Genomic DNA, 16,027 nt, shown 5'->3' on the forward strand with positions numbered 1-16,027 from the left:
CCACGAATATGGACAAAAAAAACATTATAACACACCCTAGGCGTGGGAGCGTGGCAAAGCAACGGAAGTCCAGGAGGGGTGCCAAAACTGGGACTGTGTGCTGTATAAAGACTCGTTCGTATGCTGCACGTGGCTTTAATCGAGCAGCCTCCAAACTCGGACCCCTACCACTGCAAAGACAAAGAATGAGATAAACCTTTTAACACACCTTGCTTAGGGTGTGTTATAAATATTTTACTATATTGTCCAATTTTATTCACTGTTTGAAATAACTTTTTATGTGCAATTGTCAAAGCCAAAATTTGACCAAATGTATGGGCAAAGTTGTATGGCGTGGTTTTCTCGAGTTTACATGTATACAAAGAGGTATTACCTTAAATTCAGGCATGGTCCATGGTTTAGAGAAATAGATATGTCTTCTCTAGTCCCAACCTCTTGAGGATAATATCTACAAATGTTCTATGCAATCCTGTGCTGTTTACATTATAATTTTAAAAAGTAGTTTATTTTTGCTGTGGGTAGTTCAGTTCTCTGTTTAGAAGATGGCATTATTCAGAAATGTTTTGCTATATTCACTATGTTTCAAGGAGAAATCTTTTTTCTGTGCATTGCTTTGAAACTGAAAAAAATCTGCAATTGCAGTGTGTCTGTCTTAAAATTTTGTTGATTTGATTTTTGGTCTCTGATTAAAAAAAAAAAATCACTTGTGTGTTTTAAAGGAATAGCTCACAGGGAAATTCACGGTTTTGCTTGTTTTCTTATTCTGGGAAATAGCAATGAGTGGCAGAAATCCTTAGTTTTATATTTCATTTTTTTCCTTTGTTTTTGTATATATTTTTATTAAGTACAGTTCAGTGGTCTGTAGTTTGATATACTGTATGGTAAAATCTTCGTGGAGGATTTTTAAAGCCTGTTCATTTTTTAGTGCTATCCTCTGAAGTGTTGCTGCTAACAGTACACTATTATACTTGTGTTAATGCTTTATAAATAGTGCAGCTAATAATACAGTATTATATTTTGAATTTAAAAAGTACTTTTTTTAAACTGGTCTGTTATCCTCTGCATTTTCCATTATATCTACTGCTATGTCCTGCTAGCCACAAACTCTGATTCTGTGAACCAATGCAAACGAAAAAGAAAAAATAAAGTTACTTTGTTGTTTTGTTGCCTTTCTGCCTTATAGGTGCTTTACCCTGATTTTATTTTGGTTTGGAATGCCCAATTTGTAAAGTTTACAAATAACTTTATCCAAGCATGTCTCCTCTGGAGACTGTAATGTACTTCCGTTAGAAAAGATATATTTCGGTACAACATCTTTTTGATTTGGACAGTTTTTTTAATGCGTGTGTGAAAGTGAGTTTGAACTGCAGTTAGCTAACGTCCTGCCCAGACTTACAGTTAGTGTTGCTAAGGTGGGAATCAATACCCTTATAGCTCTGTAATACAGAAGGCAGATGCTTAAATAAAATGTGTGAATGGTTGGATATTTAATTTTTATTTATGTCTGAAAATTTTGTATAACTGAGTTTTTTTTTACTACAGTATTATTTTAATTGTACATTTTGATAGACATAGAGTCTGAAGAGTTTGGTAGTGGTTTGTAATTCTACCAAATTTATATGAATAAAATTGTAATATTTGGTTATTTGTTTGTCATACAAGACTCATACACCCCTCAGTCGATAGGTTGTGTTGTGACACTCATGGCATGACCCATGTATTTGATAAATTCTCGGGGGATGGGGTGCCAAAATTGGTTTTGAAGTCAATTTATGCAGCTGAAGTGGACATGGCAGCGTACCTGACCTTGCAGGATCTGTATTGATGCGTGTCCCACAGGGCTTTTTTTACACATAGTGACACAAGTGATCTCCCCACTGTTCTGACACAAACATGATCCCTGAATTGCACTTTTGACCCACAGCAGCCACATTTGAAGCTTCAACATAATATACACGCTCCCATGCAGTACTGATAGACAAGGTGTGCACCATGCTTCATTCATCAGACACGTCAGCTATTTCTGAGTGATCACTGAAGGTCTGATATGACAAATACTTCACCTACTAAAGACTCGTACAATAATCTTGGCAGAATGACGGTGAATGCTTGATTTCATGAGAGATTAATGCACCTCCTTTTCCAATGTGCATTCAGGGCACATACCAGACATACTATGAAATATGCTAACAGCTGCTGATGGCCAGCCTGTCTTGTGTAAAATATGTTGCTATATTCATAACTCAAGTGGGCTAGCAAAGACACGACAACACGCAGCATCTTATTTGCCTCTGTGAACCACATTGTGTACAGGTCTGCAGCCATGCTCCTTGCGCTGACAGGGAAACATCGGCCGGTCGATCATGGTGAGTGAAACAAGAGCATGAGAAATGGAATGTAGCCAGAGGTGAAACACACAATTCTGTGACTAAAAAACTCTGCCAAGCACACTTTGAAAACGACATCACATGGTACCCTTCATTTGATAATCCCAATATAGACATCTTTCCTCCCATCTTTTCGCTTAACAAAGTAAAGGATTCCATTAACTCATATAGTCGTTGCAACCAGGCTTTTACAAATACAAGGCAAGCTGAAGCAGCACAAATGCTTTAGTCACACAGAGACTGGAGAGAGCAGACAGGCTGAAGAAGTTACAGATTAATTTCTTACTGCTTTTCTACAACACCATTATAACGCATACACATTGTACATTTCATGATCACTACTTAACTACTAAAACATGTGACTTACATTGGTTGATTACAAATCTTCAAAGGTCAACCTCCAACCTATACCAGTTTTTGCATTATGGATCTTTATGAAGCACTTACACAATCACTTTTAAATCATGAAAATGAAGACATCTCTCATTTGTTCTGAAAACAAAAAGATTTATTTGACACTAGCAGTGTTGAACAACACAAAAAACACAGACAGACAATTTCAAGAAGTTTCCCAAAGCACTGACAATGTTCTAATGTTCTCACATCAAATTATATTGCTGCTGTGTATGCTGTAAACTAAAAGCAAACTCCACCATAGACAGGCCCAGCAAGCTTTTTCCACAGTACATATGCAGTGTCAACTGCCCATGAAGCTCTATTGATAATCCCTCAGGACATGCTGCCTACATGTTCATAATTAGTTATCAGATTTATCAGTAAATGGGTGGTCTTCACCCCTTTAAATACTCCATTTTGTTAGAGGACTACTACTAAAACTAATGATGCTCCAATTAGACTTGGCTGATAACAAAACCCGACCTTTGCAACCACTTCTTTCCTAAGCTGTTCTAAATTAGTTGCAGTACTCCTTTAAGCAAGGTAATACATAGTTGAGCCAGTACACATTATTTGTTTTTTGTGAATTTCCTGTAGTGTAAACAAAGAGCAGTAGTCAAGGTTTGTGTTACACGCAAGATGATTAGAGTATTAGCCTGTATGTTAAAGAAAATAGAGTAATAAACTGAGAAAAAGGAATAGGAAAAGTTGTCTTTTGCAGTTAGAAAACTGCAAAAAAGCTACTTTAATGAATTCAGACCTTTTTAGTTTGTTCTTTAATTGAAATAGGACACAGTTTGTCTTGGTTTGAACCATGCACTTGTGTTAAGTAAAGCAGTTTACATTTTTATTTGGAAAAAGAAAAGATAAAGAAGAATTTCAGTTTGCTGCTTAGTAAACAACAGGATTGTTGGCTTAATAGCAAAATGTGTCTTACTTTTAAACTGGATAAGCTTGTTAATCTTGTGTTTACTTCATAAACATCCTAAGAACATTTGGTACATTTGCAGTTTTTTTTAAAGTTTTGTACTGTACATTATTTGTGTGTCATTCGGTAATAGTTTTGGTAATAAATTATTAAAATATAATGAAAGTATAAATATGATAATCCATATTTAGAGTTATACTTCAAGCTTTGTGAATGTCTAGCTGGTAATTTCAAGGAAAAAAAAACACCTGAATAAATATATAAAAATATATTGCTGTAGTGCAGTTAATGATTAAAAATAATAAAAAAACTAAGTTTATTTACATTTACATTTAAGCAGTATTTAACTGTCAATGTGAACTCATTGATTGTATGTCTGTGTATATATTAGGCCTGGGAAATTTAAAGGTGTCCATTTTTGCAATTAATGTTGCCTGTTTGACACGTTAAAAAATATTCTCGCATCCAGGGTCAGCAACAGGGCAAATGCCCCAGACAGTGCTTTGGTTATGGTTGTCCTGCATTCTCTCTTTTTATTTATTTCATTTTTTGGAAGATGATCTAATCAAAGTTGTATCACATAAGTGTTAAATAAGTTATCTTTGAGTGCCACTAAAACCGTGGTAATTTCTCTACTACCTCAAGTCTGCCAGCCAACTTACACTGCTGGCTGCCATAATATAATGACAAAATTCTACAAAGTAGAAGTGTAATGATTATCCCCACCCCTGATTCCAGTTTGCAGTATCTTTGGTAATTTATAAAAGGAACACAGCTTAACTAGCCAAATAATGCACGGGGCCAGTTCTAAGCAAGATAGATGCTATTGAGATTGCTAACATGCCAGAGCAAGGGTGTAAGTAGAACACCGTTTTCCGACTCTTTTTCCGTGGTGGCACCCTTTTTATAACCCAAAAAGTCCCAAGGCACATTTCTAACCAACCACAAAAGCATTAAATCTGTACATGTGCTAAACTGTCCAAAGGGGTGGGACAAGGGCAGTTAAAAAAAACAGCTCATATATTGACATTTGCAGATGTATGACATAGTGAGTACTTGGACTCCTTTCTCAGCTTCTTCATCCCTTTATACATGCGGTCCTCTCTCTGTTTCACTCTACTGACCTAGGGTTAGAGGTAACTTGTATTCCCACTGAGCCTTGGCTCTACAAGAGTTGCTGGTATCCATGCATCCAGTTCAGATGGCCCCCGACACATCTCCTGACTGCTAAAGTGCTCTCTTAGGTGCTGTGTCCGCAAAATGGTGATCACAGAGCCACTGTTACTTCGGTTTCTCCTGGTAGTCTTATGATCCTTATATACGTCTTGACCACCTAAGGTGCATGTCCCTTTCAGGTTAGGATCCAGGGGCACTGTACTGTTATTTCCATGTCACACCATTTGAAAAACACTTTTGTAGAGTATAATTATCAAATTGTTGATGGTGATGAATAATTAAGGATACCATTTACAAAATTTTAACACAAGTTTTAATGTTGCCCATTTGAGAGATGGGTATTCTTTGAATTAAATTAGCCTTCAGCAGTGTATTCAAAGCTAGCAGTCATTTCAGTCATTTAATTTTTACTTTGGCATGTCTATGTCTCATTTGCTATGCCAGTTTGATAATTAATACCTTGGCCTTGTTTTCTTATTGCGTTCTTTTCCACTTTTAGGAAGGAATTCAAATTCACGTTGTACTTGCTGAAGACGTATTTTGTTAAAAGTTCATGTTTAACACCATTGTTAAAGTTTAAAGTATGCCATTTTTTTTATTCATTTGTGTTGATTCTGCAGTAAATTTGTGATTCAGTATGTATTTACTTGATGATTTATGTATTCATTTTATAATTGAAATCATACTGATGACCAGGTCAGGATTGTGTATGTAATTTTGTTGGAGAAATGTTAGTGAAAACTACTTTTTTAAAATAAACTTTATTTCAGAAGTACATCACAGGAAAAAAATAAACAATACAACAACTTGCAATTATGAGAAGCATTTTATTTTCTTTCCTGCCATAAGGCTTCTATGCGTCTAGTTCAGGGATTTAAAAAAAAATCTGTATTGGAATTGGCTGAACCAGTTGCATAAAATTTGTGATCGTTATTAGCCTAAACAAACCTCATTGGAGCATTCCCTAACTGAACAACTTCACTTATGCTGGTTGACCTCTTTAAGGCAGCGTACGCCAATTTTTTTTTCCTTATGAAACACATATACACTCATTTTTAAGTCCTGAAAATGAAGACATCTTTCCTCTTCTAACTAAAAATGTGAGCTGCTTGTCCAAGCACAAGCTCGCTAACCGTCAGCACTCAAACAAGAAGTGTCTGTTTTAATTATTGGACAAAATGAAAAGTTCTGAACTCATTCTTTTAATTTCTGCTGAAGGCCAGACTCTGTTCACTTAATTCTGCCATTCTTCTCCTTGCATAGCAGGGCTCCTCAAATTCCCTTTTCTCGGTTTAATAATAATAATACATTTTATTTATATAGTTTATTACTTCAATTTCATTTATCAGTCAGTCATTATCCAACCCGCCATATCCTAACACAGGTCACAAAGGTCTCCTGGAGACAATTCCAGCCAACACAGGGCGCCAGGAAGGATCAAACCCTGGGCAGGGTGCCAACTCACCGCAGGACACACACACCAGGGACAATTTAGGATCGCCAATACACCTAACCTACATGTCTTTGGACTGTGGAAGGAAACCGGAGCACCAGGAGGAAACCTATGCAGACACGGGGAGAACATGCAAACTCCACGCAGGGAGGACCCGGTAAGCAAACCCGGGTCTCCTAACTGCGAGGCAGCAGCACTACCACTGCACCACCGTGCTCTTTAATGTAAAAACCAATGTTTCTGCCTTCACTTTCTCTTTGTTTATAGGAAGTTTGGCAAACGAATGCCGTGTGAATCCTTACCTATTGTAGTACCTTCCCTAAATGAGCAGTACATCAAAATTACTGCAAAGTTTAGAAAATAAAGACCTGAAAGTAATTTTTTTTATTTTTAGATCGGTGATATTACCAATCACCAATAGAGTCATTTGGGGTGAAAATCGATCAGCCTTGATTAGTAGTCAATTGGCACATTACTGCCTGGAGGCCCCTCAGTTGCCTTGAAAGCTTGCATATTGTAATCCTTTTAGTTAGCCAATTAAAAATGTCATTTTGCCTTTCATTTTCTCTACATTCGTAATGGCTAACACGGTACTACACACATTACGAATAAAAATCTAATTTGTTAATATTCACCATTATTCTTTCATTTTATTAGCTTCTGTGTGAATATAATTTTGCAACATTTATTTTTCATACTGAAGGTGGTTTTATCCAACATTCATAGGGTAAAGGACATTGTCTGTCTTGTGCATACTTAATATTTAAACAGTAAAACTATGTCATCCTTATTTTTATAAAGTATTCTTAGGTACAGCAAAGAAAATGTGCTACCAACAGTTGAATGATCTATATCAATATATTTTATTTATTTCTTCTTCCTCTACTCTTTCATCTGACTTGAAAAATAATACTGTTACTGAATAGGTCTGGGATGATGATTTACTTTTTTTTTTAAACTGGTTTTCTTATTTGCATACAACATTTTAGAAGTGACCATTGAACACTAGAGCCCACAGCTTGTGTTCTGATGAAATGGCCGAATGATTTAGTATTCTTTTTTTCAAAATGACATCAACAGGAGCTATAAATAACTAAAAAATGTTTACGTTGTCATTTTAAATATGCATACCGTTTAGTAAATTCACTGAAAGATTTTGCTGTCTGGGCCAAGCATGTAGATTGGAAATGTATTTGCAGTATGTTAAACTTATGACTGCTGTGTTGCCTTATAAAGTGATTTCTCAAGGTGAGAAATATGCACAAATCAAGGATTTTTTTTCTTTTAACTAACAACCTTTTCAAAATCTTTTTTCCAACTTGACAATTTTATTTCCACTCTTTTTCACTTTAATAGTATAAAAAATGTAATTTATGTTATGGTATAGTTTTTCATTTAGTGTCTTTCTTTTAGACAGCTACTTTAAAGCTGCCCTTTAGAGTTTGAGAAATAAGACAATTTATTATAGTGTACATCCCTGCCCTGATTTACGAACATTTTATGTTCAGTTACTAAGCTCTCTGCAGATGAATAACATAACCCTGAATTTCAGCCCATTATTTTCATTTTCTCTAGCTACAGTGTTTAGCTACCTGTGGTGCTGGCACTGACACAGAGTAGACACATATCATAGCAGAGAATGCCGTAGTAATTATAGTTTACTTTTACACAGGCGTTTGTGCTCCTCTTTTTCATCTTATTCTTCGTGTGTCATGTCCGGATATGCTTCCAAAAAAAAAAAGTGTGTTTATGAGAAGAATGTATATGAATTTGGGGCAGTACAGACACATGTACTTCACTGTCCTCCATTTGCTCCAATTCTTTGTCATCACAGTCACCTTTCCTGAACTATACCTCAAAGCCTACTCTCTGCCAAATACCATCAGCTCACTTGCCTATTTCACACTTCTTACTGTTTCTTGTCTGTTTGTGTTGAAAAGGCTTCTGTTAGAAATTGGTGTTAAATATTTTGTTTACTTGATTCAATAATGCTACTTTGTTTCATTTTGTTATGGTGTAATTTCTAGCACTAGCCTATCACCTATATTTAAACCTGTTATGCAAAATAAAGTGCTTATTTGAAATTTACAATATTTAACACTAGTAGTTGATACATTACGTTGATTTTTGGATAGACTTGAATTTATAGTAGAACAAATTAATGTATTTCCTACTGTATATAGAGATGTTTCATTTTGTATTATTAAATCCTGTCTTCTACGGGTATGCAGGTTATTTACAAATGTAAACATACCATCAGCAATTTCATTTGTTGCATCCCTGCAAAAGTAGCTGGCACAAGCATACTTCCACTTAAGTAATTTTTTAATGGAGCAGGGTTTTTCTGAAAGCTTCTGCATGAGGTGAGTGACAGCAGTTTTATCTTGGATATTCCTGTTGTAAATGTTCAGCTTTGCATTTGGAGACATTGAAAAAAATAAATGACTAGTTGAAAATCTCAACGTAACTGTGGTTTTATTTGAAGTATTCCTAGGTTGCAGAATTGTGAACTATGATCATGAGCTTAAAGTGAAATGCTGAAAATGAGCATAACTTTAATAGATTTAAAGGTGCCTAAAGTTTTTCTTTATAATTGACCCAGCAAATGGTACAATATAATGGATGTGTTTAACACTAGAATTACTAGAGCCTACGAAAAAACTCGTAGATCCAGCCCACCTTAAATCTGTTCGCACCTCTCTGTCCGTGTCTTTTGTCCTGTAAATGTGCCGATAAGGCAAGCAGCCTGCTATCCCATCCTCCCACTGCCGCAGAATGGACACAATGTTCTCCCAGCTCAGGCCTTGATTGATTATCTAGGAGTCAACTGCTGGAGTTTTAGAGTGGAAATAATAGATTGTTATTTGGAACACATGCATTTCATGTGTGTTCCGTTTCTACAATAATCTGTGTAAACACATTTTTAAAACAGAAACTTTTTTCATATTTTAATAGTAAATGACAAAATGTAGGCATAAATTATATAATGTACTAGCAAAATACCCGCGCTTCGCAGCGGAGAAGTGGTGTGTTAAAGAAGCAATGAAAACAAAAGGAAACATTTTGAAAATAACGTAACCTGATTGTCAATGTAATTGTTTTGTCACTGTTGTGAGTGATGAGTAGTGTTGTCATATATATATATATATATATATATATATATATATATATATATATATATATATATATATATATATATAATCTACATATATATATATATCTACATATATACACACACATATATACACACAAATACATATATATATACATACATACACACACACATATATAAACATATATATACATATACATACATATCTACATATATACACACACAGCTATTTCAGTATCAGTGCAATACGCTGTTTGTTAAAACGGTTGACTCCGCCTTACGCAATAACAAATCAAATCATTCAGTTGTCTTTGCTCATATGTCATTTTAGAGCTGGACGCCTGGCATCTTTTTGGCCACAAGTTCGCTTTCTGTTTGGTGTGAGGTTCTGTGTTGTGGAGATTCTCAGGATGGATTGCAGGTGCTCATCAGTGAGGCGACTCCTGTGTGCTGTTTTGTTAGTCTTTATCACTGAGAAGAGCTTCTCACACAGATATGTGCTACCAAACATGCACAAGGTTCGAGCCGCATGTAGACGGACTTTTTTTGTTCTTCAAAGTCACCAAAGCGCCGTGCAAACTCAGTGCGCAATAACTCTAGCTTCGCAATAACTTGCAGCATCATAAGGTAGACTTGATTAACGCGTAAGTGTTCGCAAGGCAGCTGAAGCGCTGCATTATGGGATCTGTAGTTTATTGTGTTACCAGCGCTTCATATACCCGGGCCATTAATAACAATGATACAGTATATAAAATGATCTCGCGGCGGATATAATTACACGCCGGGCCGGATGTGGCCCGCGGCCCTTGAGTTTGGCACATATGGACTAAATAGAACTTGAAAAGATATATTTTTTCAAATGTGATTGCGCAATTCAGATAGAGTTGACGCACTACAGCCTGCATGCCTCAATGAGTCATCCTCCCTCGCTCTTACTTTTTTACCGTTCATCTAATGAATACACTGAGTATGGCTTTACCAAAACAATCATTGATGGTGAATAAAGTATCCATTATTCGAGTATGTAGAGCGGGATATATATATATATACATATATATATATATACCCGCGTATCGCAGCGGAGAAGTAGTGTGTTAAAAAAGGTAGAAAAAGAAAAGGGAACATTTTAAAAATAACGTAACATGACTGTCAATATACAGTATTTGTTTTGTGAGTGTTACTGAGTGTTGCTGTCATCAAGGATTTGATTATCATTATTTCTTTCAATCAGGTTCGTATTTGTAGGATGTGTTTTGTTCAAGTTACATTCCGTGTTTGTCAATCGTTGTAAAGATGACAGGTTTCATTCATCGATTCGCTTCTTACTGCATCAATAAACAGCTCGCTTTCTTCTTTATCTGAGACCTGACACACTGCATGCACGGGTTTTTTTTACACTGTCTTCCTTTAGTGGGACATTGACTTTTTCCACCGTGTGCTTTGTTTCCACAGTAGCTGCATTTATGAATATGTTTATCAGACGCTTCATATTTTTTGCTGCCTTTTCAATTGTGTAATTCGGTTTTTGTTCAGCGCTCTTTGGAACTGTTGCTTTTTATCTGTGACCATCTCATCTTCCTCTCCATAAGCACAGTCCTTCACCCGTGAATATTTACCCGTGGCAGTTTGCTATTGGATTGCCGCTGACGGACGGCCTTATATGGGCAGGCACTAAATTACAAACGCCAGCGGCAGCCTGTCTATGAACTTAATTTAAAGTGTAGGTTTACATCGTGCTTTGTTTCCGAACTAGCAGAACTCATGAATATGGTTGTATATGTCACTCGCTCGCTTCTTATTGTTTCGCTGCCTTCTCAATTATATAATGCATGTTTTCTTGAGCGCTTTTTTGAGGTCTTCCTGGTTTTCTATGTACTGCGTGATTACGGGAGGCGTGATGATGTCACACGAAACTCCGCCCACGGTGTTGAAGCTCATCTCCATTACAGTAAATGGAGAAAAACTGCTTCCAGTTATGACCATTACGCGTAGAATTTCGATATAAAACCTGCCCAACTTTTGTAAGGAAGCTGTAAGGAATGAACCTGCCAAATTTCAGCCTTCCACCCACACGGGAAGTTGGAGAATTAGTGATGAATGAGTGAGTGAGTGAGTGAAGGCTTTGCCTTTTATTAGTATAGATGAAGGCTGAAGTCCAAAGATCAAATAAAGACTTTTACAAAAGGTTCAAGGATAAGACAACAGCTTCCGTGGTGTAGCGGTAAGATTTGCTGACTTGTAATCGAGAGTCCCTGGTTTGATCCTGACTGCCTCCTATGTTTGCCGTTTTCAGTAGTGAGCTGCAGTTATTGTTAATATTATACGGTACACACATACATTTGGTTTGCATCTGTAACAGCCAATGTACGTTTATAGGACTTGTAAAAGTTACCTTTTTTTTTTTCTTTTTCAATTTTATTCTCTCAGTCATGATCATGATACATGCTACCGCCCTAGGGATCTGACACCGTTAGTTTTTATTTGAAACGAAACTGGGAATAACTATAGATGGGAGTGGTGTTTTGAGGCAATGGAACTGGACATTCTCTGATCTGGAGGAATAAAAGCTGACACACAAACGCTGGTGAATCTGCCTTCTTAGTATCTCACCATCACTTGATTTTTTTTTTTTTTTTTTTTAAATTCAGTTTTATTGAGTGTTCCTACTCATGCTGAATTAGTACGCACCTTATGGTCTATGATGTCCAACAAAAAAACAGAGACATAGGTATACAGTGGAACCTCGGTTCACGACCATAATTCGTTCCAGAACTTTGGTCGTAAACCAAGTTGGTCGTGAACCGAAGCAGTTTCCCCATAGGATTGTATGTAAATACAATTAATCCGTTCCAGACAGTACAAACTGTATGTAAATGTGTAAAGATTAAGCACAAATATAGTTAATTACACCATAGAATGCACAGTGTAATATTAAACTAATGTAAAAACGTTGAATAACACTGACACAAAACACCCAGGCTCCCTGCTCAGCTATAGGAGCTGGCTCGCTCGCGCTCCCTCCCTCCCTCAGCTACAGGAGCAGGCTGGCTGACGCTCTCTCTCTCTCTCTCTCTCTCTCTGTAGCGCGCGCACACACACACACACACACACACACACCCTATCCTCCCCCCATCCCTTCCCTGTCAGCTGCCCCCTCTCTCTGCGCTTGCTCGCTCACGCTCTTTAATCTTTCTGTAGCACTTGCTCGCGCAGCATTTTTTTTAAAATGAGTTTTAAGCACAGCAGAAAAAAACGAACATTAAAACAAATCCGAAGTGCAGTGCATGCAAAAACCAACTCGCAAGCAACCAGAAAAGAAAGATTGCAGGAGATCACGCTATTAAACTTAAAGCCTAATTGCTGTAAACACTGTTTTTAAAATGAGTTTTAAGCACAGCAGAAAAAAGGAACATTTGAAAAAAGAGAAAAGTAACATTGCAACAAATCGCGTTATGAACTGAAAAATTAACTTTTGAAAAATCCGTAATACAAAAACCACCAAGAAAACTAACCTTGCATGAGTCGAGTTCTGGCATGAAGTGTTTTCCTTCAGGTGTTTTCTCTCTTGTGATTTCTTGGGTTTCTGGTGCTTTTAGCTGGTAGGAGTGAAAGCCTCATGCAGCCATTCCAAAAACAAACTCCTTGTGACCCAATCCTTCGTGTTTGCCCACATTACTGGCAGTCTGGCTTTGTTTACATTGTGCTGCTTGAAAGCACGAGGGTTCTCAGATTGGTAAATGAGTAAACTGGTAAACAGTTTTTCCACCTCTTGTAATTTCTTTCTTTACTTCGATTTCAATTTTCTTCAAAACTTTCTTCACTTGCTTAGAAGTCAATGGAAGGAGAAGAATGAACAGAGCTCTTGCAGCCACGCGGCTTGCTAGCTTGCTTTCTCTCGCTTTCTCTCTCTCTCTCTCTTTCTCTGCACGCATAGCCTGCAGATAGGCAGGCAAACACGTGCAGCAATCTCCTCCTCCCCCTCCGGAGCAGACACGTGGAATTGGGGGATGGTTGGCTTGAACTTACTGGCTGCAGATAGGCATGCAAACAGTGCAGCAATCTCCTCCTCCCCCTCCCCAGCAGGCACGTGCTCGCTCTTGCTCTCTCTCTCTCTCTCAGCTCAGCACAGCTCAGGCAGGCAGGCAAGGGAAACTGGCTTGTTCGTATACCGAGTGCGTGGTTGTAAACCGAGGCAAAAGTTTGGCGAGCTTTTTGGTCGTGAACCGAGTTGTACGTGAACCGGGACGTTCGTGAACCGAGGTTCCACTGTATATGATATTTGGAATTATTCATTTTATGACCTGGGTAGTACATTTTGGAAAACATTGTGGTACGGATACAACATTACTCATATTCATTCGCATAACATCTTGCGGTTGTATAATCAGTGACAGAGTGTTTTGCGTGTTCCCTTTGTTGCCGCTTAAGCTTTTCATAATTAATATTAAAGATGAGGTACTGTTGAAAATTGTTTCTTCCACTTTTGGTCAAAATTGTTAAAGTTGTCACAGGTTACATTGTTTTTGAATTACTTTTGTACTTCCTTAATTTAGTATAGTTTTAAATGGGTTTTTTCTGCATTATACAGTTTGATTTTAATCAATCAATCAATCAACATTTATTTATATAGCACATATTCATACAAAAAAATGTAGCTCAAAGTGCTTTACAAAATGAACAGAAAAATAGAAGACACAATAAAAGATAAACATAAGTCAACATTAATTAACATAGAATAAGAGTAAGGTCTGATGGCCAGGGTGGACAGAAAAAACAAAAAAAAAAAAACTCATTTTAGGTATTGTTTTCAGATTAAATCAGAAAATGGTTCCCTTTGGTATGACAATCATGTTTTACTGAACGTAGTGAGTGGTTACTCATCAAGTTATGCATTTTCTTCTGGTCTTGAAAATATGCTGTGTTAAAATATGAAAACTAATTGTCTATAGTGTGGCTGAATGCACGCAAGAAGAAGCGAATCATCTGCTGGCTTTCTTCTGCTGGCGAGCTGCGTATTTTGCTTGTTGCTTGTCTTTGTTTTAAGAGCTGGGAGGAAGTTCAAGTGTCTCTCACGAGACTTCAAATTGTCTTCCGAGAAGATTATGTCTCGTCTCCCTGTCTCTCTCCCCAAGATTTTTTTTATCAGCAACTTTTCTGCTGTTGGGTTGGCCGTATTTTAAAGTGATAAACTGTGCATGGTATCTGTAAAAAGGTCTATTTAAAAACCAAAGAATCTGCTTTTGATACTTCTTCAATTTAATGTAAATTTCGAGCATGTGGATAGATTTGTACAATTTTGTTTCTTTTGAACCCATCAAACTCCAGTTCTTTGTTATTCTGTTTTCATATTAGTTGACATTCATTATTTAAAATTCAAAAAGGATGTATTATATGGTGGTGAGAATAATTTATTTATTTTTTTGGGTGTAGCCCTTTGTTAACCATCTTACCTGTGGAAGCACTTATTTTCCTTATTCCTTTATTTAAAAAATTTGGCCATAATAATTATATACAGTAATGTTTTCTATATTGAAAATGTTAAAAAGTAAATAGCTGAATATTGCTTGTTTATTTTGTATTTGCAGTAGACCAGTAATTCAACGATTTCATACTGGGTAATGCACTATAAATCTTTCAGGGCCAAACATGATTTTCGACTAAGAATTCACATCTCAGGCCAACTTACTAAAATGTTTATAGTGAATAGTTGCAAAATTTGCTACTGAAAAAGCAATGTCTCATCTTCATTAAAACCTGCCATAAAATTTCCTTCAGTTTTTAACGCCGGGTTATAGTTGAAAACACAAGCGAAGGAAGTTGAAAAAGAAATTGAACAAAAGACTTGACACTGAAAGAGAGTCAGAAGCTACAATTGCCACTATCAGTTTAAGATCTCAGCAGCGTAAGATAACTGAAACTTAAAGATTAATTTAGATTCTTTTCTGTTATTTTGACTGTTGCATCACTCCATGGTGTAGCAACAGCAACTAGTCTTTTAGATAGGTACTGTGGCCTATATATACAGTGTGTGTGTATATATATATATATATATATATATATATATGGCTTTATTTTGGTATGACTTGTTTGACATTTACAATACACAGTAATCTGTGGTCTGTGGTAACGCTAGAGTGTCATTTGACTTAGTAATCATTTATAGTGTACTGTGTACCAATAACTGCTTCTTCTGTGGCTCTTCATTATCAGTAGCAAAAAGCCCTTGCTTAATTGGAGTACTTTTCACCTCCTTTCTACTCTAGTGTGGTGGCATACCATTTAGTACAGGTAGTTACAGTAGTTATTTTTTTCACAAATGTAGCTTACAATTTGTTACCTCATATTGACTCCAGCTGTACCTTCTTGATTGTGAAGGACATTTCCCAAATGCAGTCAGAGGCAGTGCATCATTCACTTTTACTACCAGTGATGTGCCTGAACCCTAAAGTATAATCTGGTTTCGTAGAAAGATTTTTCCTTTGTAACAGGCTATATTTGTTCTTAACACGTGTGTTTTCTTCACACATGACACACCTTTACTTGTTTCACAGGGGTCTTTTTGGGAGACTTTTCAG

General features: G+C 36.7%; 1 protein-coding gene across 3 annotated transcripts in view; it reads left to right on the plus strand.

The window, feature by feature from the left end:
• atrx (ATRX chromatin remodeler) overlaps nucleotides 1-16,027 on the plus strand; it is a 352,828-nt gene that overhangs the window by 131,882 nt on the left and 204,919 nt on the right. The window lies entirely within an intron of this gene.

This window comes from Polypterus senegalus, chromosome 10 (assembly GCF_016835505.1).
Source record: "Polypterus senegalus isolate Bchr_013 chromosome 10, ASM1683550v1, whole genome shotgun sequence".
NCBI lineage: Eukaryota > Metazoa > Chordata > Cladistia > Polypteriformes > Polypteridae > Polypterus > Polypterus senegalus.